The sequence below is a fragment of the Adiantum capillus-veneris genome, chromosome 16 (genome assembly GCF_014529385.1).
Source record: "Adiantum capillus-veneris isolate H3 chromosome 16, ASM1452938v2, whole genome shotgun sequence".
Classification (NCBI taxonomy): domain Eukaryota; kingdom Viridiplantae; phylum Streptophyta; class Polypodiopsida; order Polypodiales; family Pteridaceae; genus Adiantum; species Adiantum capillus-veneris.
In genome coordinates this window covers 43,862,469-43,889,509 of record NC_140946.1, presented here as the reverse complement: position 1 = coordinate 43,889,509, position 27,041 = coordinate 43,862,469, and the positions used below count along the sequence as shown (strand labels likewise).

Sequence of the window (27,041 nt, the reverse complement as noted above, 5' to 3'; positions counted from 1 at the left end):
AGAGGTGATGACAGAGATGACTCACATGGATGCTGAGATGTCGGCTATTGTGGAGTCATTTCTGGATATACTTATGCCAGACATGATGCAGATTCAGGACAGATGGATACTCTTGGTACACATGTGATATGTGGTGGGCACGAGGAGTCACTCCAGAGCTCGGAGTCAGAGTGCTATGGTCTCTATGATAGGGGACATGATTGCCATGAGTTGAGTTTTGAGTTGGAGGTGGCAAAGGTTACCAGGGTTGCATCAACGTTCGGTGTCCTCATGTACGAGACGCTGATCTCGAGGCCCGACATAGCAGCTGTAGTGGGAGTATTTGCAACAGGGTTGATTAGTTGTTCGATGACTGATCTCATCATAGAGCATAGGGGAGGTTTGCAGGTATTGGACCGATACTTGCAGGAGTGCATGAGCTCTTGTAGACTATTTGCAGAGCTTGGAGCTAGCTCTGTGTGGCTTCCGCAGCGGGATGTTTGTCTATCAGTAGAGCCGGATGCACTAGCTCATCGAGAGTCAGTGGGTATAGGTTGAGAGAATCTCTCACCTTCTATTAGTTGTACACTAGTAGATCTTGCTTAAAGGCACATTGGCCTTTAAGTGGGAGGTTGTTGGGGTTAAGGCCTATGTGCCTTGAACGGTCGCCTAGGTCATGGGTGCCCGCCCACTGTTACCCTATACTTATAGTGAGTATACTGTATAGGGGGAGCTGCCACTTCACAGTCTCCCCACCCACATCGTGTGTGTGCCTCCTTCTCTCTCTCACTCTCCGTCTGTGGTGCTCCCCGATCCCCTTCAAGAGGGTATTGTAAAATTACATCACAATTATAAATCATGATAGGCTATTCGAAAAATCGAGTGAGTGTTTACAAGGTTTGGTGTGCATATGCCTGTATCCACCGAACAAAGCTCAACAAGGAGACAATAGCTATCTACAACATGAAGCTTTCCCAATCATCCACTCTCCCCATACTTGCAATAGTGGCTCTGTCAAGGGTGGTAGGTTCACATCCAATAAGACTTGGAGTGAACAAAATCATACGTCTTGAGAATTAAGAAGCCATTAGAGTTTTTGGACTTGCTCCAGAATTTATGGACTCAAGAAGTGCATACTTTGGCACTATGGCCAATTATGTCCTTGCCTCTTCTGAGTGACATAGGCAAGCAGTTGCAAGGTTACAAGAGTAGGAGTACTTGAAGTGGAGGGGAAAAAAATAAAAGCTTGATTAAACAGCCATAACTGATCCTTGTATTATCCCCACTTGCTTCCTTGACTCTCTCTCTAGTGGAAAGCCATTGTAAAAATCTTTCACTTGCATATGATCTACTGTATGCATCATTCCTTTTTGTATTCTCCTTTGTATAGTTGTAGAAATATCAAAATTGTTTAATAAATTTTTATTCTCTTGTGATCTTGTTCTATGTCATACTTGTCTGTAAAACCACTGGAATACTAGCAAGCTATTAGCTTTTTGAGCTCTCCACCATGTTTAGTGTCTTTGAAAAACTTGGTTCTTGCATGATAGTGGGACTTCTCCATATCTTGAGTAGACCAGATTGACAAGCTTCCATATTTCTTTACGAACCAAGGAATGTGATTGTAAATAATGTGCTGCACAAAAGAAAAGGTAATTTCTTTAGCAACTTAATCTTCAGGTATTGAAACAAATTAGTAGAATCAAAATTCATAAGTATTACTATGTAGTGTGAGAAGTGCTATGAGCTCCAAGCACTTGACATAGCTTTCTTGAATCTGTTTAACTCTTTCTTAAAGTTGGAAAGGTCATTGTTTCCTTCATGACTTTTATCACAGTAAGAAAGTGCATGTAGTGTTTGGAGGTGGACATTTGATAGAGGAATATCTAAAAGAGCTTGAAAATTTGGAGGATTCGGCTCCTTTGTTGCATCCATGCTGTAGATACATGGGCTTTTCGCATTGGCACCCCTTAACACATTGTATATACACTTTAGTGTCTTTAGGTCCCCCCCCCCCCAATATGCCATTCCACTTTGTACCTACCAAAGCCCTCAACATCTAGCTCCTCCCCAGTCTATTGAGCTTTGATTATTGCAGGGATATTAATGTGGTGGAATACCCAATTCAACACATTGAATCTTCATTATCAACCTCAAAAGCACCCAACCACCAAATGTTCTTCTTTGACTGCACACTAATTTTTTTGGGATTTTTTTCCTCTATGGTATGAAGAGCTCTATTCATGAGGGTTATTACATTAGGAAGGGAATGGGGTATAGAAGGGCCACTTTATTTACCATGGGATTAAAAATGAGATTAAGGAATGAGCAAATGGAGGACTACCATGTGGACTGAAATGGTGGGTGTGGCAGTCTCTAAAACTGAGTGGTCAAACTTATAGGCCTAGAGGTGGAGGGGTCTTTTCTTTAGTAATAAAATGAGAAAATAAAAAAAATTGAACCTTTTTCTATAAAGCTGGGGTAAAAACCCACTCTTTCTCTCTCTAGAGGCTATTGACTTCCCCCCTCTCCCTCCCTAAAAAGGGGTCTTTCAAAAAACGTGCTGACATTCTCTCTCCTCTTTACTCTCTCTAAGGCTGCTACATCTACTCTCTCCCCCCTTTAGCTATGAAACCTACATCTCCTACTTCAAGCCCACTTTTCCCCCAAATACCTCTTGCAACAGAGGTTTGAAACCTCCCTTCTCCATTGATCACTCATCCTTACCTTCACACATCTGTAGAAAGCTATAGATCTGCAACATTGGTACTTCTAAGGTATCTTTATCAACACCTCCCTTCTCCATCGATCACTCAATCTCACCTTCACACCTCTATAGAAAGTTGCAGATCTGCAACATGACTGCTTTTGGAGTATCTCCATCAACACCTTCTTTGGTCCTTCTTCAACATCTAGGTGTGAAGGTGAGGTTAATCATTCAACCTCATCTTCAAACCTCTACAAGAAGGTATAGATATGAAGCAGTAGCTGCTTCTTGAGTATCTTCATCAACACATTCCTCGGTCCTTGTTCCAAATCTAGCTCTGAATGATCTCTCCTCACTCATCCACATCATTTTGGAGGTTTGGCATAGGGGCATTGTTGGGTAAGATTATTAGGCTTCTTGAGCATATGCGGTTGGTAAGAATAGTGAGCTTCATTCCTACTTCCAATGTTCTTATATCTTTGCTCACTCACCCTGTTGGTTTTTGTTTCCATCTTGTATGTAGAGATTTGTAGTAGTGCCATTGTCTGTATTTGTATACATCTTAGCATTTCTCGTTATGCTAAGATGTATTTGTATACATCTTAGCATTTCTCGTTATGCCACACTAATAAAAACTGTGTATATGAACTAATTTTCATTTTTTTCAAAGCATGTGTTGCATTGCTTTCATGGCTTCTTTAGGTTCTTGTCAACGTGGGAGTTTTATTGACTCAAAAAGTTGCACCAATGTGCAAGACGATAGCAGTTCTTCACTTGCTATCATGACTACAAATTATTTATGTGGGTGAAAATGCAGCTAAATTCATGCAGTTTACACAAGGTATCAAGCAAACATATGGCTTCTCAGACACATCATTGGAATGGAAAGATCATGGGTTTCAAGAAAACTCAAGATGACAAGCGTCTACCAAAGGTACAACATGTGTATATAGCTTCTCTATTGGTGCTTGACATGTCTTTGCCTTATTCATATATTTTTCCATATAACTTTGCAGAGTGGGAGTCAATGGAATCTTTTACAGGCGGCTTTGAAGCTATTTATGTGGACCTTGGCAAGTTTTTATGTGTAGAGTGTTTATCTTGAGAGATTCCCTGTCATAAAAATTAATAGCTAACACTCCCAAATGATTTTCTCATGTTAAACCGATCATTAATTAATATGGGGAAGTACTAGGGGAGTAAAAGCTAGAATATTGGTAAGGCTGCCAGATCGGTCTCTGTCAGGGATCCAAAGGGGGACAGTCTCCAAAAAAGCAATGTGCTTCAATGGGGCTTAAAAGACCTAAGGTTCAACCCCATTAAGACTAGCTAACACTCCCAAATGATTTTCTCATGTTAAACTGATTATTAATTAATATGGGAAAGTACTAGGGGAGTAAAAGCTAGAATATTGGTAGGCTGCTAGATCGGTCTCTATCAGAGATCCAAAGGAGAGAAAATAGGGATCCAAAGGGGGACAGTCTCCAAAAGAGCAATGTGCTTCAATGGGGCTTAAAAGACCTAAGGTTGGTTCAACCCCATTAATACTTCCATAGGCTAAAGTTCCTAACTTTAATTGTATCGTCCAAAGACCAAAGTAGGGGAAATATTGGATGTCATGGGAAGAGTTAAAAGTCTTCCCACATCCCTAGGAAGGAGGGTGCGAGCCCTTATTGTAGGGGATGAGAAAGAAGCACACACACACACACACACACACACACACACACACCAAAGTTCCCCCTTTACACAAAGGGAATACTGGACACATGTCAGGCTCCTAGCCCACTTACTCCCAATCTCCCCTCAAATCCTATTGGATGGCCATAGAGGTGGACCAATGAGAATTAGGCTAGAGTAAATTTCGTCTGATCAATTTAAAAATTCTTTATAAAAGAACCAATAGAAATTAAGCTCCATAGAATACTATTGTACAGTCTACAGGGTCCAATGAGCACCTAACAGCCCAATGGCTTGCCTGATTCCTATTGGCAAGAAGACAAAAAGTTCCAATGAGAGTTTAGATGAATTATTTAATTACCTAAAGCCCTCACAAAAGGGGAAAGGGGGACACATGTCACAAGGCTATCAATTATGATTCTAATTTGTGATTGGCTAAGCTTTATAGGAGCCAGTGGGAGGCCAACATGAGCAAATAGCAAGAGGGATCGACCAAGATGAGAGAGAGGGCTACATTTTAGTCTAACACAATGCCACACACACACACACACACACACACACACACACACACACAACTCATGTGTGCAAGAAGAACTCCATCTCCTTCTCCAAGCATTGAGAAGTAGAGGCCTACACCAACAACTCTTGGCTATTGAATGCAAATCCAACCAAGAGCCAAGCTTCAATGGCATGCTCATCTCCTCTACCAAGCTAATTACTAAGCTAAGATATGCTAATAGAGTGAAAATGTGAGGAGAATACTTCTTTCTCATAAAATACATCTTCTTCCTCTCAATCTATCCTCATTCCCTGCTAGCTCTCACTATTTTTGAAGGTGTGTGAAGTCTTGGGACTGAGGCTAGGGACACTAAGTGTGTTTTCCAAGCATAATTTGGAGTATGAAGCTTCCATCTTCATTGCACCAACTAGTTTTATCAAGGAAGACAAAGATTGTATTGTACAAAAGTCTCGTTTGATGGGAGAAGCTATAATACAAAGCCTTTATGGAGGGGGGACCGGATCCATGTAAATCCGGTCCTCAGTTGTTGTCAATTGTTCTATTTCTCTCTCTTTTCAAGTATTGTCAATGCCAAATTAGCTAGGTGTAAATTGCTATGTTGCTTTCTCAAATTAAGTACTCTCTCTATGCTCATTTAGGAACTTATTCTTAATGAAATGCTCACTATGTTATCAATTTGTTCTACACACAAGTTACTAGTGCATCAAATGTTACATTCCCTCACAAGAGATATTCTCTATGACCACACTTATGCCACATCAAATGCTCTATTATTGGTGAAAATTGCTATGCAGATACCATATTGCAAAGCAAGGCTTGTCAATGAAATTTCCATACAGAAGATGGAAGCAAACAATGGGAGTATGGGAGGCGCTTGACTTCAATATTGTTTTCCAAGAGATTATGGACCTTCAAATATTCCCCCACACTAATATTGTTCTCAATGGTTGTGTCAATGATGATTGGTACATTAGCAGTCTTTGCAAGTACCTCAATCCATGAATAGTATTCTTTTTGTGTGGATAGCAAAATTGTAAGGTCTAGAAAAGAGAAGGGGTTTACTTATAGGGACATCTTATTCCCGTGATGTATCATGTACGAGCTCTAACACAGGGCCTTATCTTAACGAAAATTTTGTTTTACATCCCAACTCTGTGCATAACTATTGATTGTAAATTTTAATTTAAATTCTTTTAATCTTTCATTCAATTTTATAGGTGTGATTATTTTGGTATTTCATGATTTTTTTGAGTTCTAAGCATTTCAACATTAAAAGTAATCAAGTCTTAGAAAATGGAATCCAAGAGTTATGTTATTGTGTAAGTGCACATTTAGTTCTTTATTTATCTTCTCCACAAAAAAATAATTTAAAACTCAATGTTTAGTAATTAAGTGAATTATAAGTAGTACTAACTCGAGGCACACATGTGTGAATATGAACTCGTTTTAAACGACTTACATCATATGATTGGCGATTAATTTTCTAAAGCATCTGTACAAATTTGACAATAATTTTTGATATTGCCGATTGAAATTTGTCAAAGGGCTTGCTAAGAGGGATTACAAGGTAGATGATCACAATGGCCTCATCGACTTGGGCATGGGGTGTATAGGTATCCAATTTCTTAATTGGGACATGGGCCTAGCTTTGCTACTGCTTAAGGAAACGAAGAGGGATAAGAACAAAGGAAAAATCACGAGGATAGATAGGGAGGTTAAAGATACAAGTGAGCATGTAGAGGCCTCAATGAAGCTTGTGCTCCTACATGACTCTAATATGACGGACAACATAAACTAAAAACTAGATGGAGATGAGGTGATAGAGGAGGTCCTAGACTTCCATCTACTCCATTGGCATGCAATGGTGATAAAGAAGTCATCAATTTCTTTTTGTCAAATGACATTTTCAAAGACTTTTGGACTTTAGTAGTATAAGCAAGATTCTTAATTATTTCACCCTCCCAGCCTTTAGTATGGAGCTTTGGAAATTATGGGATTTATGCTCTTTCTATATTTTTTTATATCATGCAAAGCGACTATGATGGCTCTCCATTTCCTATTCTTTTTATTCATTGGTGGTAGGGGAGGAGGTGATTGTTGTTTCCATGCAAAGACATAATTCTTGTACTTTTTTCTTTAGTCTATAGGACTGTCCGTTCCTCTGTGGTTTGAGTTGTATTCTTCTTCCTCTTTTAAGCTTTCTTTGGCATGGTCACCAAGGGTCTGGTTTGCGTACCCTCTTTGTAAGAAGTCTACTTATATGAGAAAATGGGGTCACTTGGAAAAAGATTCAAAAGAATGTGTTGCGTTTGGGACTTGTTGGGTCCATCAAAGTATGGGTTTTTTTTTTGCACCATGATCAAGTTACATGCCTCATTTTTGGAGCAGAAAATTGGAGTTTTCCATGCGAGGCCATGTTCCGTGGGTAGATCATGGCCAAATCAAGCATCTTTTGCACCAAAGAACCGCGTCGAGGGGTGTTTTGGAACCCGAGGGGTCTGTACCAACCTCCATGCTAGCGTGAAAAAATCCATGTTTGAACTGCAAATTATGGCCAAATCAAGCATCTTTTGCACCAAAGAACCGCGCTGGGGGGTGTTTCGGGACCGGAGGGGTCCGGACCAAGCTTCGTGCACCACGACATGCAAAAGGCCTGTTTGAATATGTAGTTCAAACTGGATTTTGCACACCATGGTGCACGGAGCTTGGTACAGACCCCTCGGATCCCGAAAAACCCCCCGACGCGGTTCTTTGGTGCAAAAGATGTCTGATTTGGCCATACTCTACCCTAGGAACATGGCCTCGCATGGAAAACTCCAATTTTTTGACCACAATCCGGCCAATATATTCCTGCAAAAGAGAATATTTTGACAAACCCCGGTCTTGAGCAAAGCTCGAGACGGGGGATTGATTTTTGGTTTTTCGGCGAGTGATTTTAGTTTTCCGATGAGTGATTTTTCTCATGTACAATGAATTTTGCTCATTATGGGGTCTTAAAAATGTGATTTTCTAAAATAAGAATTACAAGGGTAAATCAAGTTCCATAACACATTTCCATGTCCATCTTTAACAGAATAATTTGTTAAATCGCAAGAATTTTCACTATCATGTTAGATATTTCTTAAGTTGGCAAAAACTTTTTTGAAAATTCTATTTTAGGTATGTAGTATAGTTGTGAAGCTTCTACGGCATCTCAATAAAGATTGATGGAATTTAATACTCATATAGGATCAACAATAAATTGCAACTTATTGCATAACTTCTTCTTTTTTTAAATCCATTTTTTGGGTCTTTTGAAATCAAATAAAAGTCTTACCATGTTTTTAACGTATTAAAACTATACTTCCATAAATATTTCATATTGTATATGGAAGTTATGGTCAGATTATGAAAATATATCGTGACCTGAGTGGTCTAAGCCACTAACTTGATCCAAAGAACTTTTGTGCATATGCCCTAAAGTCCACCACTTAAGCCCCACCATTCTAGCATTTGGTCAAAAATTCATTAAATTTTAAGTACTTACTTAAACTTCCAAATAAGAGGCCCTCATATATCCCATTCTCTTCCTAATTTCTATAAAGGCTAATTGTACTATTAGCAACTATATGTTTCATGTTCACATTTCAGATTTAGATGTCCTTTATTTAGAAATATGAATAATGAGTTTTCCTTATTTTATGGTGCCTTGTGACCATCCTTTCACCAGCCACTATTGATATCCAATTATGTATAAGAATGTGTCAACTACAAACATTCTTGGCTAACCTGGTTCTTGACACAATTTTTTTGTGGGGCCTAGAAAATGAGGGAAACAATAGTATTTCAAGACAAGTGCACACAATTAATCTGAATGACAACATAAAGTAACTTCAAAACCGTTGACAAAGTTCACTGCAAGTGAAGAGATGACACAATAAGATGGTAAAGTTTGTATTGCATTAATCAACTACATGATCCCACTGGCTTAACATATGAGTTTTGTACTTAAGTGTTCCGTACATGAGAACAAATCTATGCTCTCTCTCTCACCACCACTCTATTGCTCCACCTTTTGGCCCTTTCTTCTTGCCTTCCATTTGTAGCACCTTTCTTTGCAACTGTAAGTTTAGCAGACACTTTCAACCAATTCTTGGTTGTTGAGATTTGGTTCCACACTTGAATGTCCATCTTGGATTGGTTGGTCCTTGGTCTGCAAAAATTGAGCCACAAAGTGACTGATTATATCTCCCTAGGGCTTGACTATTCAAACACCGCAAGCATGAAATTTTATGTTATTAACTTTTATGATACACCTTCTGCATATAAAACATGAACACATGGATATACAATATCAGAAGCTAAATACAATGTGAGTTTCTTGAATCCATAGCTGAATTTGATAGCAATATAAACATTCAAAGCTTTACCTCTTCCAAGAGCAAGTATTTGAACATTGTTGAATTTAGAACAACCCATATTGTGGCCTACATTACTGAAATGCATTGGAGTCAAGTTTTCCAACCATTGACAACAGCTTTCAAATAAATCTTTTGGAGACACTAGTACCAGTTTTCAATGTTGTTGAATATAGGAGAATCTACTAAAACAAGAGATGATTAATATAGAATCCTTCTAATTTCAAAGAAAAAAGAGCTCCAATAAGTCATTCATGGAAAAAAATACACTAACCACACATGCTTTGCAGGAACTGACACTTACCTTAGGATCCTTTGCCAACATTGAAAACTTGTGACCCTTCATAAGACTTACATACACCCCTTGCATTCTGCTACATTGGCACCATGTATAGTAGATCTCTACTGCATTGTAATCCTTTGCTGAGTAGTTATGAGCAAGTACACTCTTGCTAGAAATTCCTTGCATAGTGCACAATTCACACACACACATACACACAATAAAGAAGGAGATGTTGCAGCAACTGTGAAAAAGATTTTGATAAGAGATAGGGAGCTAGAATAGGAAAGTTGATGTTGCACGTCATGAAAGAGGTTATGGAACTTGAAAGAGAGATGCAAGCTTGGTAAGAGAGCAAAAGTGGACTAAGAACCTAGAAGCTGGAGCTATGGAGATAGAAGTTGCAGATCTAGAATGAGATGTTGGAGCTATGGAGAAAGAGGTTGCAGATCTAGAAGAGAAGATGTTGGAGCTATAGAGAAAGAGGTTGTAGATCTGGAAGGAAATGTTGGAGCTTTGGAGAAAGAGGTTGTAGATCTAGAAGGAGATGTTGTAGCTATGGAGAAAGAGGTTGTAGGTTTACAAGGAGATGTTGTAGCTATGGAGAAAGAGGTTGCAGGTTTATAAAGAGACGTTGCAGCTATGGAGGAAGAGGTTACAAATCTAGAAGGAGATGTTACAGAGGTAGAATGATGTGTGGTAGGCTACTTTACAGATGCACTAGCATGAGAAGAGGAGGAGAGAGAGTGGGAATAAAGATTGCAGATATGCACTTTTCAGTAACTGAGGGGAGAGAAAGAGAGCTTGGGAAACTTTTGGAGGGGGAGAAACAAAGAAGAGAGAGAAGACAAAGAAGGGACAAGAGAGGGAAACTTTTAATATTTGAAAATTGAAAAGGTGCTTTTGGGGGAGAGTAACTCCAACCAGATCTAGTAAAATCTGTTGGGATTAAAGCCCAAGTGGCCTCTTATACGGATATGGCCGGCCGCCCGCTTAACTCGCTTATCACTAACTCTTTGTATATACTCACTTATACTTGTGTGAATAATAAGATTTGGGAGATAACCCTTCAACGAATTCTCTGCGTACTGTGTAAGCTCTCTGTCTATGTATCTGTGTGTGTGTGTGTGTGTGTGTGTGTGTGTGTGTGTGTGACTCGATCTAAGCTCCGCTCCGCGACTTCAATTGCTATCAGAGCAAGGTTCAGTGCGTTTTTGCGTAATCGCGCGCGTGCACTTTTCAGGCAGATTCTGGATCCGGAGCTTGGAAATTTACACTCGGTGTTCTGAGAGTATTTCCATCAAACAACCTGAGGTTTTACCCCCCTTTCGAAGCTGTTTATGCCCTCATAATTTCGTTCTGAGCACTACATCAAAAGATAGGTTTCGGCCGCAAAGAAACCCGTCTTGTGTAGATTGGCAAGCAGGAGGTGGTCGGCATCAATATCGGCATCAACATACATCACTCATTAGTCTTCAAAGCATCATCTATAGACCAGGTACACATATATATCATCAGATATATATATTGCAATCTGCATTGCTACTTCTTGTGCTTGCCAGGTTCCAAGGGATGTGTGGCCATACGACGGCTTGACACCACAGGCATGTATTGCAGATTGATGTACTGTGATTGTGGGTCTACTAGTTGTGAGTCACGCTAGCAGACAGACCGTCGCAGTAGTCATAGGACATTGATTGGTCTATTGTAGGATATATACTAGTTATGGGCAATTTGTTGAGCCATCTGAGAGGGTCGTGTGTGAGGTTTTTTGAAGCTAAGCACTGGGGGCTGGGTTACCTAGTGTGAGGCGGATTAGGTTGCTGGAGTTCCCTCTACATGCATCCTCTTCGGCGACTTTTATCCCATACGATGTATGACTTTGTGTAGAGACTGGATTGCATCTTATGCATCAGGCCGTTCAGGCATTGTTTAGGGTTCAGTATTGAGACAGATACAGGTTATGTGATCACCCAGACAAGAGACAGTGTATGCTTATAGGATAGCATATTATAGAGATTTTTAGATTTGTCACTGATCAGCTATTTATGGTTGTTTTTGAGCTATCTTTTGGTTTCCATAGCCCAGTTTATAAGGGAGACTCTGTCAAAATTTTTCAAAATACTGACAGTTTTTGAGGAGAGGTGTTGAGCTTGTTGTTTACAGCTTGTTTATTGTGTACAAAGGCCAGTTTACAGGAGAAACTCTGTCGGATATTTTCCAGGAGTAAACAGTTTGGAGGACATGGCATCTTCTCAAAGTGAGACTCTTTACAACATAAAGAAGCTGGATGGCACAAACTTTCCATTTTGGAAGAAGTGGATTTGGCAGGTTTTGGTGCAGAAAAAACAAGTGAAGCCACTGAAGCTCAAGGGGGAGAGACCAGAAGGTATGGCTAAAGATGAGTGGGAAGAGCTTGACGAGTTAGCTTGTTCCACAATCATGTTGACACTGGCAGAAAATGTTTACTTCAATGTAGCAGAAGAGACTACAGCGTATGGCATATGGAAAAAGCTATGTGGTATGTATGAGAAACAAAGTGCTGCTTCTCAGATTTAGTGGCTCAAGAAATTGGTGGATTTGAAGATGAAGGAAGGGATAGCCATGTCAAATCATCTCAATGAATTTCACACAATTTTCAGCCAGTTAATAGCACAGGAGATAGTCTTTCTAGATTCAGTGAAGTCTTCAAGACATTCTTGCAACTTGTGGAGAATCAGAGTGGTAGAAGTTGAGATGCTTAAGGATAGACAATGGTGGAGAGTACGTTTCCAAGGCTTTCCAAGACTTTTGTGAAGCAAAAGGGATAAAGTGGGAACTTACTGCACCTTACAATCCTTCACAAAATGGAGTTGCAAAACGTATGATTAGGACCATACAAGAGAAGGTCAGAAGCATGTTGTCAAATGCTGAGTTGCCTTATGGATTTTGGGCGGAAGCAGTGGCTACAACAATCCATTTGATCAACAGGTCTCCTAGTAGGGTTTTGGATAAGAGTGAAGTGGCCGAGATGCTATGGACAGGCAAGACACCTTCGTATAAGCATCTCAGAGTCTTTGGTTGTGAAGCTTATATCCATATTTCTAAGGATTTGAGGAATAAGTTAGAACCAAAGAGCAGGAAGTGTATATTTCTTGGCTATAGAGAATCGGGCGAGATGGGTTACCGGCTTTGGGATCCTGAGTCCAAAAAAGTTATTCGTAGCAATGATGTGCATTTCAATGAAGCCAAGTTTCACGCTAAGCCAGAGAAGACAGAGGAGATAAGAAAAGTTGTCTTCAGGAAAGATGGACCTAGTGTTAGCACATCAAGGCAGCATGGTCAGGCTGAGGAACAGCCTATAGTGGCTAGAGAGGCAGAATCGATTGTGGTGAGACGTTCTGAGCATGTCTCCAAACCACCTGATCATTATGTGCCACCTCTAAATTATGTCATGCTCACGTATTGCGGAGAACCATCTTGTTACAAGGAGGCATTACAAATGGTTGACTCGAAAAAATGGCAGTTGGCCATGCAATCAGAGATGACGGCTCTGCATAAGAATCAAACGTGGGATTTGGTTCAATTGCCAGAGGGCAAGAAAGCTCTACCTTGTAAGTGGGTTTACAGGTATAAGCTTACTCCTCATGATGGACAACCAAAATACAAAGCACGGTTGGTTGCTAAGGGTTTTAAGTAAGAACACGGAATAGATTTTGATGAAGTCTTTTCACCAGTTGTCAAGATGACAACATTGAGAAGTGTACTTGCTTTGGTTGCCAAACATGATCTGCATTTACATCAGATGGATGTGAAAATGAAATTTCTTCATGGAGATTTCCATGAGGAGGTTTATATGCAGTAGCCAGAAGGGTATGTTGAGAAAGGCAAAGAGAAATTGGTATGTCGTTTGAGAAAGAGTCTCTATGGAGAATGGTACAAGAAGTTTCACCAATTTATGCTTTCTCAAGGATACAAGAGAAGTGAGCCAGATCATTGCCTGTATACTCGACAAGCTAAGGATGGTAGCTTGATGATCCTCATCTTGTATGTGGATGACATGTTACTTGCTGGTAGACAAATGGCAGAAATTTCAGCTCTTAAGTCAAAACTGGCAAAGGTTTTTGACATGAAAGACATGGGTGAGGCAAGTCATATACTGGGTATGCGTATCCAGCGAGATAGGTCAAAGAAGATGCTTTAATTATCTCAGGAAGAGTATATTGACAAGGTGTTGCAACGTTTCCATATGGACAAGGGAAAGGCATTGATGACACCATTGTCGTCATATGTGAAACTAAGCAACCAAGATTCCAGAGTTTGAGGTGGAAAAGGTTGAAATGGATACGGTGCCGTATGCATCAGCATGTGGGAGTTTGATGTATGCAATGATTGCTACATGTCTGGATATTGCATTTGCAGTGGGAGTGGTTAGAAGATATATGTCAAATCCCAGCAAGAAACATTGGTAGGTAGTGAAAGGTATCATGAGATACTTAAAACATACAAAGAGTATGCGCATATGCTATGGTAGTCAAGATTTGAGTGCCAGAGGATACACTGACTCATATTATGCAGGAGACTTGGATAAGAGGAGATCTACAGGCTATGTCTTTACATTGGCTGGAGGTGCCATATCATGACGATCTCGATTACAAGATTGTATTACGCAGTCTACTATAGAAGCTGAGTATGTTGCAGCAACTGAGGCATGCAAAGAAGCTATTTGGCTTGGTAGATTGGTAGCACACTTGGGAATCAAAGTAGATATGCCAGAGTTATATTGTGATAGTCAAAGTGCTATACAATTGGCAAAGAATCCAGTGTTCCATTCGAAGACTAAGCATATTGATGTGAAATATCACTTCATGGGGGAAGTACTTGAAGACAAGCAGATACAACTGCTGAAGATCCACACCAAGGACAATCCTGCTGATCTACTCACAAAGGGACTTCCAAGAGAGTGCTTAGTGCATTGTCGTGAGTTATTGGGCATTGGATAGATGGCAGCTATGTAAATCTTTGTACATTTATGTTCATAGATTTACAGTTACTTAAAGTGCCACATTGGACTTTAAGTGGGAGGTTGTTGGGATTAAAGCCCAAGTGGCCTCTTATACGGATATGGCCGGCTACCCACCTAAATTGCTTATCGCTAACTCTTTGTATATACTCACTTATACTTGTGTGAATAATAAGATTTGGGAGATAACCCTTCAACGAATTCTCTGCGTACTGTGTAAGCTCTCTGTCTGTGTATCTGTGTGTGTGAGTCGATCTAAGCTCTGCTCCGCGACTTCAAAATCTGCATATATTTTTCAAGAAAATAAGCAAAAGTATTTTTATAAAGGCATATCTAGGCTATCTACCCAACCATTCTAGCCCTTGATCAAAGCTTGATTAAGTTTTAACTTCAACTGTCAAACAAAGAGGCCCTCCTATGCCCCATTCCTTTCCTAATGGATACTCTCTCAAGCTTTTTACCCTTCACAATTTCACTCTCATCTAATTTGATGAAAAAAATGGCTTGCACATTCACCTCGGTATATAGAAGATCATAGAATTTTATCATTACCCTCTGCAAAGTTCTCAAGTCAAAGAACAGATTGTTGAAAGAGTTAAACTTGAGGTCTTTCCTCTTACCAAGATATATGTCATTGATGTGGAAGAATCTCCATGACCTTGGAATTAATTATGAGCTTGGCGTATTGAGCAACAGATGGCTTTGGAAGCAAGGACCCATTCACTCTTGACTGCTTCAGGTTTTCATTGATGAGCTTGAACAACTTTCGGTAACCTGCCCTATTGATTCCAACTTTGTCCAAAGTGTCTTGAACTTCATCTTTGTTCAAAGTAGAGCTTAGCAAAAATCCACTGATGCATTTTTGCCTCTAGCAACCATAAATATTCTTTCATTCAATAAGTTGCCAGCAACAACAAGTGGAATCACTTCACAAACTGCTTGTGATGCACCTCTCATCTTTCCTTGTAAACAGTCTGTTTGAACTAAGGACTGAGGTAAACACAAAGAAAGACCATAGCACCCAAAGATACCAACTTGCAAAACAGATATCAACCTGTTAAAAAAAAGGAATTTTACCTCATTGCTTTGATTCTTCTTCTGCAACCTCCACCTCCTCGCTTGAGACTCTTAATATTCTTCAACATCCTTTGTCTTTGCCTAAAAACCCAAGCTCTCTCCTCTTTCTTCTTACTATATTCAGTAATGATTGGAGGTTTTTTACCTTCTCCTTGCTTTCTTGAAGCCGATGATTAAGAGAATCCTTCAACTATAGTAGCAAATGGTTTTATAGCTTAAGAATGTCCCTATGTGAGCTGCAAGGTTTTGTGTATAGCCTAATAGCCCTTTCATAGCATCTCCTACAAATCTCATCAATGAAGAACAATTGAAAAATGATGGGATGCATTTGATGATGGTGTCTATGGGATACAATCTACCATCTGTCCATAGATCAATGTGCTTCTTTTATTCTAATCTCAATGCTTCTATGGCAAAAGGAGGAGTTTCACAAATCCTATTTCTTTTATGGAGAGGGAAATATTCATCTTCCAACTTAACATGGAGACGGTGTGTACAAATGAATAGTGGTCAGATACCTTTGGCGCATCCAATCGGGGTAAGAGGCACACTTGTAATGAAAATGGCCTATGAACTTTGAGAATAGCGGAATTAAGAGAATTAGAGTGAGCATTTTCATGAGACTACTTTGAGAATATAGAGGGTGAACTTATTTAGCGGTAGCAGCATAACCATATATTTACATAACTTGGCATGAACAATACTTTTGCAAGAGAGAGAATTAGAACATGACAATAGTTGAGGACCGGATTTATGTGGAGCCGGCCTCCCCTCCAATAGGCTTTTGTATTATAGATTCTTCCATCAAGAGACACTTGGTATAGTACAATCTTTGTGTTCCTTTTCACCTAGGTGATGCAATGAAGATGAAAAGCTTCATGCATCATGAGAATAACATAAACTTTGTAAAAGCATTAACCATCCCTGGCCTCAGTCCCAAGGCCTCAAACACCTTCAAAGGTGGAGAGAGCTAGCGGGGAATGAGGGTAGGGAAGAGGAAGAAGAAGTAAAATATGAGAAAGAGATAGTTCCTCACTTATCATCACTCTTCTTGCATATCATAGCATAATAGAATAATAATGATGAAGAAGATGGCAAGCTTAAGCATTGGAGAAGGCTCTTGATTGGATTTTCATTCTATAGCCAAGAGTATTGGTTTAGGCTCTCAACTTCTCAACAAGCTTGGAGAAGGAGATGGAGATCATGCACTTTGCACCTCACACAATGAGTGTGTGTGTGTGTGACTATGTGTGTGTGGGGGGGAGGGGAGAGTATACCCCCCAAGCTAGCCCCTAGCTTCCTTGGTCGACCCCCCCTTATAGCTCATGAAAGAATTTGATTAGTCCCCTACAAGCTTAGTCAATCACATACTTTGGTTAAACCAAGCAACCATGCTAGCCTTGGGACAAGTGTTCCCCTTTGGAGAGAGGACTTGATAAATGCATAAACAATTAATTAGCTCATGAGAGAATTTGATTATACCCCTACAAGCTTAGTCAATCACATACTTTAGTTAAACCAAGCAACCATGCTAGCCTTGGGACAAGTGCCCCCCTTTCCCCTTTGAGAGAGAGGACTTGATAAATGCATAAACAATTAATTAAATTAACTAAATTATCATTAGACCCCTATAGAGGCCAACCAATAGGCTTTAGGTACACCATGAGGGCAACATGGAGAGGAACTTGACAAGTGTCCTTGTTGATTCTTTAGACCAATCTTGCCTTGTGTGAGGGTGTGTGTGTTCTCTCTCATGCTCCTACAATGAGGGCTCGCCCCCCCTTGTGTTACCATGTACATGTGGTAGTGATGTGTGTGAACACACTAGGACCGTCAGGGCATTTTTTCCCTCTTTAGGAGGTTTTTTCCCCCGTGCATAGTATATACGTCCATCACTCTAGGGCTATCTATCTTTCCATTGCACACTAAGTAACACACTCTCAGTTGTGTGCCTTGAGCTTCCTTCGTCTTCTCCAAGCTGTGTGTGTCTTCTTGCAACCCTAATTTCAACAATTGGTATCAAAGCAGGTTGCGTCCTCCCGAGCTAAGTCGCCAACAACTCCAGCATACGCCTGCTCACTTTCTCTGATTTCTGTGAGCTTTGGCGAGCGTTCGTAGGTCGACAAAAATTTTGGGCAAGCTCATAGAGCACAGTCTGCTTAGATTTCTGGTTCGAGCTCATTTCGACCTCCGTTTCCACTACAGCTAGGTATGCATAGGCAATTCCGTCATTTTGTGCAGAATTTTTGTCAGCACCAATTACTGCATAACAGGTCCTATACAGTCTGCTGCAGGTTGTGCTATATAGCACGTACTGGTCTCACTAGTTTCTCCTCATTTCGGGTAGTTTTCAGATCAAGTGCAGACATTTTCCATGGCTGACAACAACACAGATGTGTTCAAGATGTTTGTTGTTGAGAATAGATTGGATAGGGACAAGTACCCTATGTGGGCTTACATGATGCAACATGTTCTTGTGTCAAAGGGCGTCTGGAATATTGTGCAGAGCATTGATGTACGTCCTAGTTTTGAGGATGTAGGCGATGTTGAGGATGTTGTAGGTCTTGCTACAAGGATTGCTGCTATTAGAGTTGTTTTGCCTCTGGTAGAACAAGCTCGTTGGGATGTAAAGGATGTGCAGGCTCATGCGTTGATTATGTTGTCTGTGAAGCGACCATTACTCCTCAAATTCATTTAGCAAAATCTACAAAACAAACTTGGGATATTCTAGCAGGTCTTTATGCAAGTCGCAATGAGGTTAAAAGTGCTTTGCTGCATAAAGAGCTAGAATCGAAGATTATGCATGAGAAAGATGATATGAACACTTTCCTTGCTAATGTCAAGGATATCAATGAGCAACTTATTTCTGCAAGTGAAGTTCGTTTCAGACAGTTCCCTTGTGTAGATTGTTCTTGATGCCTTACGAGATTCTTACCAGACTTTTGCTAGTACTTGGAGACTTATGACCCAAGGAAATCTTGAAGTTGTCAAGTTTGATGCATTATGCACATTACTATTGCAAGAGTCACTTTCCAAAAAAAAAAGGACTAGGCAGCTTGCAGCAGTTGAACAAGCTTTTATTGCTTCTCAAAGAAAGGGTGGTAAACAACAATGCAGCCACTTCTTATGGTTCTGCTGCGAGTGGCAAAACTTCTGTTCCTAATGCTTCTACTGGCAGCAATTTGTCTGGAAATTCTGGTGATAAGGTCGAAAAGTAGATGCATTGCCATTATTGTAAAGCTAATGATCACTTGATCAAGCAGTGTCCTAAGTTGAAGGCAAAAGTGGCTAAGAAGAAAGAGGGTAGTTCCACTGCAAATGCTGGTTCCACTACAAATGCAGGCATTGTTGAGTCTTCTGTGAAAGGAGACTGTGATGTTGATGTTGATGTAGAATGGGCTTTTAGTGCAGAGTGCACTTACAATCATACTGTCCATGATGCATGCATGTCAGTTGTTGCAGATTCTCATGTGTGGTATTTCAAAGTGGTGCTACAAAGCACATTACCTCACATCGTGAATTGTTCACCTCTTTTGAGTCTGTCCCTCATGGGAATTCAATCACTTGTGCCAACAATGCGTCTTATCGGGTTCAGGGGGGTGGAAAGATTGTTACTGTTGTAAATGACAGTTCTTTCACACTTGTTGATGCACTTTATGTACCTCGAATCAAGAAGAATCTTTTGTCTGTATCTGCACTTACTAGACTTGGACTTGTAGTCAAATTTGTGGATGACAAATATACAATTTATGATCTCGGTTTCAGTGATGAAATTGTTAGCATTTGGCCTTTTGTGCAGTGGGCTGTATAAGCTCACTTTGTATGACAAGTGTGGATAAAATTTTTCAAATGCAATTGTAGATTCAAGGGCTATTTCAGATGCAAAATTGTGGCATGCACATTTTGGGCATTTGAATTTTGCCAGTTTGGTGCATTTGCAGAAATCTGATATGGTTGCTTCTTTGCCGCCTCTTGAAGCACCTGTCAAACATGTTTTGGGTAAGATGCAACGTTCGAAGTTTCAAAGGATGGTTCACTTAGGGCCACATGCAGGTTGCAGCTTGTGCATAGTGATGTTTGTGGACCCATGCAAACTCCGTCCTTGGGCAATTACCTTTACTTCGTGACTTTCATTGATGATTACTCTAGGCATGCATGGGTATTTCTGCTTAAAGTGAAGTCCAAGTTTTTATGTGCTTCAAACAATTTTTGGCTATGGATGAAAATGTATCGAAATGTACTATGGGCACCCTCCATTCTGATCAAGGGGGAGAGTATATGTCTCATGAATTTAATGCATTTCTAGCTAGTCGTGGGATAAAACACCAATGTAGAGTGCCTTATATGCCTCAGCAAAATGGTGTTGCTGAGAGGAAAAATAGGCCACTTACGGAAATGACATGATGTATGGTCAAAAGTCAAGCTTTGCCGCATTCTTTTTGTCTTGAGTCCATCATGTGTGCCACTAATGTACTTAACAATTGTCCTACGAAAGCTTTGCAATCTATTACTCCATATGAAGCATGGCATGATAGAAAGTCTTCTATTGAGCACATGCGTGTTTTTGGCTGTTTAGCATATGCTTTGGTGCCACAAACACAATGCAAAAAATTGGATAATAAGCCTGTCAAATGTATTTTTGTTGGTTATAGTGTTGAAAGCAAAGGTTATAGGTTGTATCATCCGTAAACAAAGTATATTTTGGTTTCACGGGATGTAGTGTTTGTGGAAGATTATGTTCAGCCCTTGATGTCATGTTCTAGAGACAGTAATGTAAGCTCACATGACATTTATGACACTTTGTTGCCTCTTTTCAGTGGTGGAAATACGAATGTAAATTCCAATGAGGCAAATGTACTGCTTATGGGGGTTTCTAAAAATGCTACAGATCAGCCTATTACTGATGTAGATGTACATGATGTACTTGATGAGGAAAGGGTAAAAAATGAGCAGGCTAGAGGTATGGCAAAATGGTTGGTGCATACATTGCGTGACAGTAAATTGGATGCACCTTTGTCTAGTCGTACTCGTTCAAGTTCCCACTATGTATCTTATGCATCAGATTGTTATGCTTTGGCTATGTCTAGCTGACATGATGTTGAGGAACCACTGTCTTTTGATGAAGCACAGAATTCAAAAAATTGGATGGCTACCATGCAATCAGAAAATGATTATGTGATTTGCCTCCTGGAAAAAAGGCCATTGGTACGCAGTGGGTTTACAAGTTGAAACGCAAGCCGCATGGTGAGATCGATCGCCATAAAGCTCGACTTGTTGCAAAGGGTTATGCACAACAAAAAGGCATAGATTATGAAGAAGAGACTTTTGCTCCCACTTGTCATATGACTACTATGCGTTTTCTTTGTGCATTGGCATCTCATTTTGGTTGGGATGTACATCAATCAGACATTGTTACTGCTTTCTTGAATGGTGACATATTTGAGGAAGTTTATGTAACGCAGCCTCGCGGTTTTGTCAAGAAAGGACAAGAGGACAAAGTGTGCAGATGTAAGAAGGCTTTGTATGGGTGGAAGCAATCTCCTCGTACCTTGGTATGAGAAAGCTGACCCTCATTTGGTCAAATGAGGCTTTTGTAACAGTCCAACAGAAAGCACATTGTATATAAAGCGTGAGGATGATGTACTTCTCATTGTGGTCCTTTATGTAGATGCTTTGATGATCACTGGACCAAATGAGAGACATATTGCTGAATTTAAGGCTGATTTGAATGCTACTTTCAAGATGAAAGATTTGGGGTTGTTGCCTCATTACTTGGGCATACAGTTTAAGCAGTGTGACGGTGGTATTGCCTTGTGTCAGAAAAGTTACATAGAGACATTGCTATGTAAGTTTGGACTTGAGGATTGCAAACCTATTGCCACTCCCATGGAAACAAGTTTAAAATTGAGTCTTCATGATGCTGGTGATCTTGCAAATGTCACTCTTTACCAAACTGCTGTTGGATGCCTCATTTATGTATGCAACACGAGGCCGGATATTCAGTTTGCAGTCTCACAGGTCAGCAGATCTATGCATAGCCCAGGGTCTAAGCATTGGTAGGCTGTCAAGAGGATTTTTCGCTACCTTAGTGGTACTTTACATCTTGGCTTGTTTTATCCCAAGGGGGGATCATTGCCGCCAGACTTACATGTTTTTTCGGTCTCAGATTGGGCTGGTTGTTTTGACACGTGAGTGTCTACAAGTGGTTTTTGTTTCATGCTTGGCATTTCATGTATATCATGGTTGAGCAAGAAGCAACCTACTGTGGCCACTTCTACTTGTGAGGCTGAGTAAAGGGCAGCCTTCACAGCTATGGTTGAGTTTGTATGGCTCAGACGCCTTATGGTTGATTTAGGTGTTGGACAGGACACTACCAACACTTCTACACTGACAGCCAGAGCGCATTGGCAGTTGCGAGGAACCTAGTTTTTCATGCTCGCAGAAAGCACATTGAGGTGCATTACCACTATGTCAGGGAGAGGCTCTCAGCAGGAGAGGTCAGCTTAGCTTATGTGCCAACACAGGACAACCTTGCAGATCTTTTCACAAAGTCATTGTCTCGTGAGAAGCTCGAAGCTTTCCGCAAAGTTTTGGTCTTACTCCCCTTTGTAAACTGATCATGTCCTCAGGGCATGGCACTTCCCTTTACTCATGTGCCAGCTCTCATTTGCCGCATCACTCCAGGGGGGGATTTGTTACCATATACATGTGGTAGTGATGTGTGCCGTCGGGGCACTTTTTCCCTCTTTAGGAGGTTTTCCCCCCCGTGCATAGTATATACTCCCATCACTCTAGGGCTATCTCTCTTTCCATTGCACACTAAGTAACACACTCTCAGTTGTGTTCCTTGAGCTTCCTTTGTCTTCTCCAAGCTGTGTGTGTCTTCCTGCAACCCTAATTTCAACATCTTGAGTAGGGATCTTGTTGACTTTTGGGAACACCTTGAACCCCTTAAGCACCTTAGTCATGGAGTACCTGAGCACCTTAGTTTGCAAGCACGATAAGCACCTCAAGCTTGGGCTAGGTTCCCACCTCAAGCACAACCCTAGCTTGCCTAAGGTCAAAGGACTTTTAGCATTAACATTTGGAGGTCTTTAATGAAGCTAACCCTAAGGTCTTTAAGCTCGATTAGCTAGCCTTGCTCTTTGACATACCATCTCTCATTTGGACCCTTTAAACTTGGCCCCGTGTTGAGATAGATCCATAAGCACATGTGTATATTCGAACCCTTGTTCTCGTTTATTCTCCCACATTAAATGATCAGTTTAATATGAGAAAATCATTTGGATTGGTTAGATATTAGATTTTATGACATTACATCTCTCTTGAAATCATATTCATCCTCGACTACTATGAGGTAGAAGAGATAAAGCCTTAGTCATTAGTCAATGTTTCTTAGCGGGTAGAGGATCCCTTTTTACCCTACGACATCATTCCAAGATGGATGACTAATCCATTTGGGGCTTGGAGACTTAGCTGCCGCAAGCATGTCTGCTCTTCATTCCATTTCATTCTCCCAAAGTAGAGTGAGAAATTCTACTTGGTGTTTGAGAGAAATTGTCATCACAAACATGATTCTAAGCATGCATACTACTTAAATTAGTGCACAATAAAAAGAGAATTAGTCTTATAAGACAAAAACATTGATCATTTAAAAGAAACATGTACATTTTCTCACTCTAATGTAGCATTGTAAGCATTTACAAGGTTCATACTATCCTTAAGATGTATTCCTTGCATCCATCTAGCATCTTCAAAGGATAATTTTTTAACTGAATAAAATAATCTTATCATGTCGTAGTACCTTGTCTTCATGCCGAAGAATAGCTTCAGGTTGTAGCACCTCTTCTTGGTCTTTGATTTATGGGGATCTTCAATAATTGGTTCCCTTGGTGGATCTCCTTTGTGGGGCTTAAGTAGGATCACAAGAAAATCATTGTGTATGAGCCAATGGTTGGGCAACTTGAGTTGATAAGCCATGTCATTGATTGGGTTTAAGATTTGAAAAGGACCATAGTATCTTTTTGCCAGTTTAGCATAATACTTTTGATGGCATGTAGAATATTTGCCATTTGTTTTCCTCAATTGAGCCTTGGGAAACTTGAGTAAGATCCATTCATTTTATTTGAAGGTTAAGGCCCTTCTGTGCTTGTCAGCAGTAGCTTTTTGGCTTTGTTGAGAGATGGATATAGCCTCCTTAATCTTTTGAAAGGACTCTTGTAGGTCATGGCTATACTCATCAGCACAGCGAAGATCTTCCCATGTACTTTGAGTAGCAAGGGACTTTTAGGTCTTCCCTCAACGATTTTAAAAGGTGTTATTCCCGTAGAAGTATGTACAATATTATTGTAGGCATACTCTACAAGAGGTAAGTACTTTTCTCATTGTGAGTGCTGATCTACTTCGGTAACATAAGTCTTTAGTAGATCGAGTATCGTAAGATTGGCTATTTCACTTTGGCCATCTGTTTGTGGGTGATAAGCCGAAGAGAAATTCAATCTTGTTCTTAAATTTTCAAAGAGACCTTTCCAAAAATTACTGGTCATTCTAGGATCTCTATCTGACACGATGGATGTTGGCAATCCATGGTGTTGAAAATCTGTGATATAAAGAGAGTTTCCATTTGGTGTGCCTTAATAGTCTTTTTGACAGGAATGAAGTGTGCTTGCTTGCTTAACCTGTTGACTATTGTCCATATTCTCATATTCCCATGGATAGACTTGGGTAATCCATGTATATACTCTCCCATGGTGAACTAGGGATTGGCAATGGCTAGAGTAACTTCCCTCCATCATATTTGGTCTTTTGGCATACCACACATTGTGAAACATACTCTTGTATGTCTACTTTCATGGTAGGCCAATAGAAGTACATCTCTACTCCTCAAAGAGTAGGTTGAATGCCTCTATGTCCCGCATAGGGAGGAGCATGGGATTCCTACATGACTTTCTCAAAAAGGGAGTGGGTAACACATAGCCTATTGCCATGGAGAAGATAACCGTCCCGCAAGATGAATGGTTCTTCTTTCTTCCCTAAGGCAAGGGATGACATTATGTGTCTAAAGTCGAGATCAATAGCATACTCATCTATCATAGAAGATAGATCATTGTGAGTTTCTATAGACACTGCATCGAATCTTGGTTGTCATTAAAGTGCATCGACCACTTGATTATGCTTACCATCAATGTGAGCAATATGAAAAAGTACTTGAGACTTTGGTGGTCCGTTTGCAAAATAAATGGAGTCCCCAATAGATAGTGCTTCCATGTGTCTAGGGCATGTAGAAAAGCTAAAAGCTCTTTTTCATATATGTCCAAGACTCGTTCATCGGCATTGAGCCTTCGGTTCTCATATGCTATGGCATGTCCTTCTTGAAGCAAGAATGATCCAAGGCAATCACCACAAGCAGCACATTGGACCTCAAATGGCTTTGAGAGACCCGGAAGCATAAGGACTGGTTGGGAGGTAAGCTTCTCTTTGAGCTTGTCAAAAGTATTTTTCTCTTTAGCAGTCCATGAGTACTACGTTCTTCTTTGTTTAAGTCATGTAATGATCCTGCTATTTGAGAGAATTTTTCTATGAAGTGTCTATAGTATGCACACATACCAATAAAGCTTCTTAGCTTATGTAGATTCCTTGGATTAGGTAATGCTTTTATTAGCTCCAACTTTGATGATCCATACGGATACCATCTTGAGAGATAATATGACCTAAGTATTGAATCTCTTGAAGGAAAATTTCACTCTTCTTTTGATTGATAAAAAGCTTGCTCGCCTTCAAAGCTTGAAAAATTACATGGAGATGTTTCTTGTGCTTCTCCAAGGACTTGAAGTAGACGATGATATCATCAAAGAACACTCCACTGAATTTGTAGTAGGGTCTAAAGATTCTCTCCATTAAACGATTGAATGTGGCCAGTGCATTAGTCAAGCCAAAAGACATGACTACATATTAATAAAGACCAAACGTTGTACAAAACGCGGTCTTTACGATATCTTCATTCACTATCTTATTTGATGATAGCCACTTTTAAGGTCAATCCTACTAAAGTAGGTCAAACCTTGTAGCTTATCAAACAGATCTTCTACCCATGGTACAGGAATTTTTTTTTTGATAGTGATATGGTTTAGCGCTCGATAGTCCACACACATGCGGTATGTACTATCTTCCTTTTGCACTAAAAGAACTGTAGAACAAAAGGGAGAGGAGCTAGGCCTCACCATAATTTTGTCTACAAATTCTTGTACTTGCCTCATGATCTCCTCTTGTTGAGCTTGGGAAACTCAATAAGAAGGCTTGTTAGGTGGTGAGCTTCTTGGTAGGAGCTCAATTCGATGGTCATCATCCCCTCATTTTGGAGGTAAGTCCAGAGGGATATCATCGATAAAAACATCTTGGAATCCATTTAGAAAATTTTTCATAAAATCTAACATCTAACCAACCCAAATGCTTTTCTCATATTAAACTGATCATTTAATGTGGGAGAATAAACGGGAACAAGGGTCAGAATATAGACATGTGCTTTTAGATCTATCTCAACACGGGGTCAATGGTAAAGGGGTCCAAATGAGAGATGGTTTGTCAAAGAGAAAGACTAGCTAATGGAGATTAAAGACCTTAGGGTTAGAATCATTAAAGACCTCCAACGGTTAGTGTTAAAAAGTCCTTTGACCCTAGGTAAGTAGGGCTGAGCTTTAGGTGGGAACGCGGCCCAAGCTTGAGGTGCTTGTGGTGCTTGGTGACTAAGGTGTTTGAGGTGCTTATCATGCTTTTTGACTAAGGTGCTTGAGGCACTTATCGTGCTTGATGACTAAGGTACTTGAGGTGCTTGTCGTGCTTGCCGACTAGAGAGCCTGAGGTGCTTGTGGCAACACTACCTAGTCTTGAGGTGCTTTGTCATGCTTGCTGACTAAGGTGCTTGGGGGTAAGTTGTGCAAAAGTCAACAACTATCCCTACAAGGAGGGGGCGAGCCCTACAAGAGGGGGTAGAGAGAGAACACACACACACACACACACACACACACACACACACACACACACACAAGGCAAGCTTGGTACAGATAAGGCAAAAGGGACACTTGTCAAGCTCCTTTTCATGTTGCCCTCATGGTGTGCCTAAAGCCTATTGGCTGGCCTCCCAAGAGGTCCAATGATAAATTAGTTAATTTAATTAATTGTTTTAGCATTTATCAAGTCCTCTCTCTCAAAGGGGAAAGGGGGACACTTGTCCCAAGGCTACCCTTGTTGCTTGATATGCCCCTGCTTGTGATTGGCTAGGCCTGGAGGGGTCCAATGAGCAAGCAAGAGCTACAAGGGGGGGTCGACCAAAGCATGCTAGGGGGTTGCTTGAGGGGTATACTCTCCCACACACACTCACACACACTCTCATTGTGTATTGTGAA

The 27,041-nt window shown here is 40.4% G+C and overlaps 1 pseudogene; it reads left to right on the top strand.

The window, feature by feature from the left end:
- The first annotated feature begins 9,974 nt into the window (after positions 1-9,974).
- LOC147438932 (uncharacterized) lies at positions 9,975-10,253 on the top strand (annotated as a pseudogene).
- Positions 10,254-27,041: the final 16,788 nt, after the last annotated feature.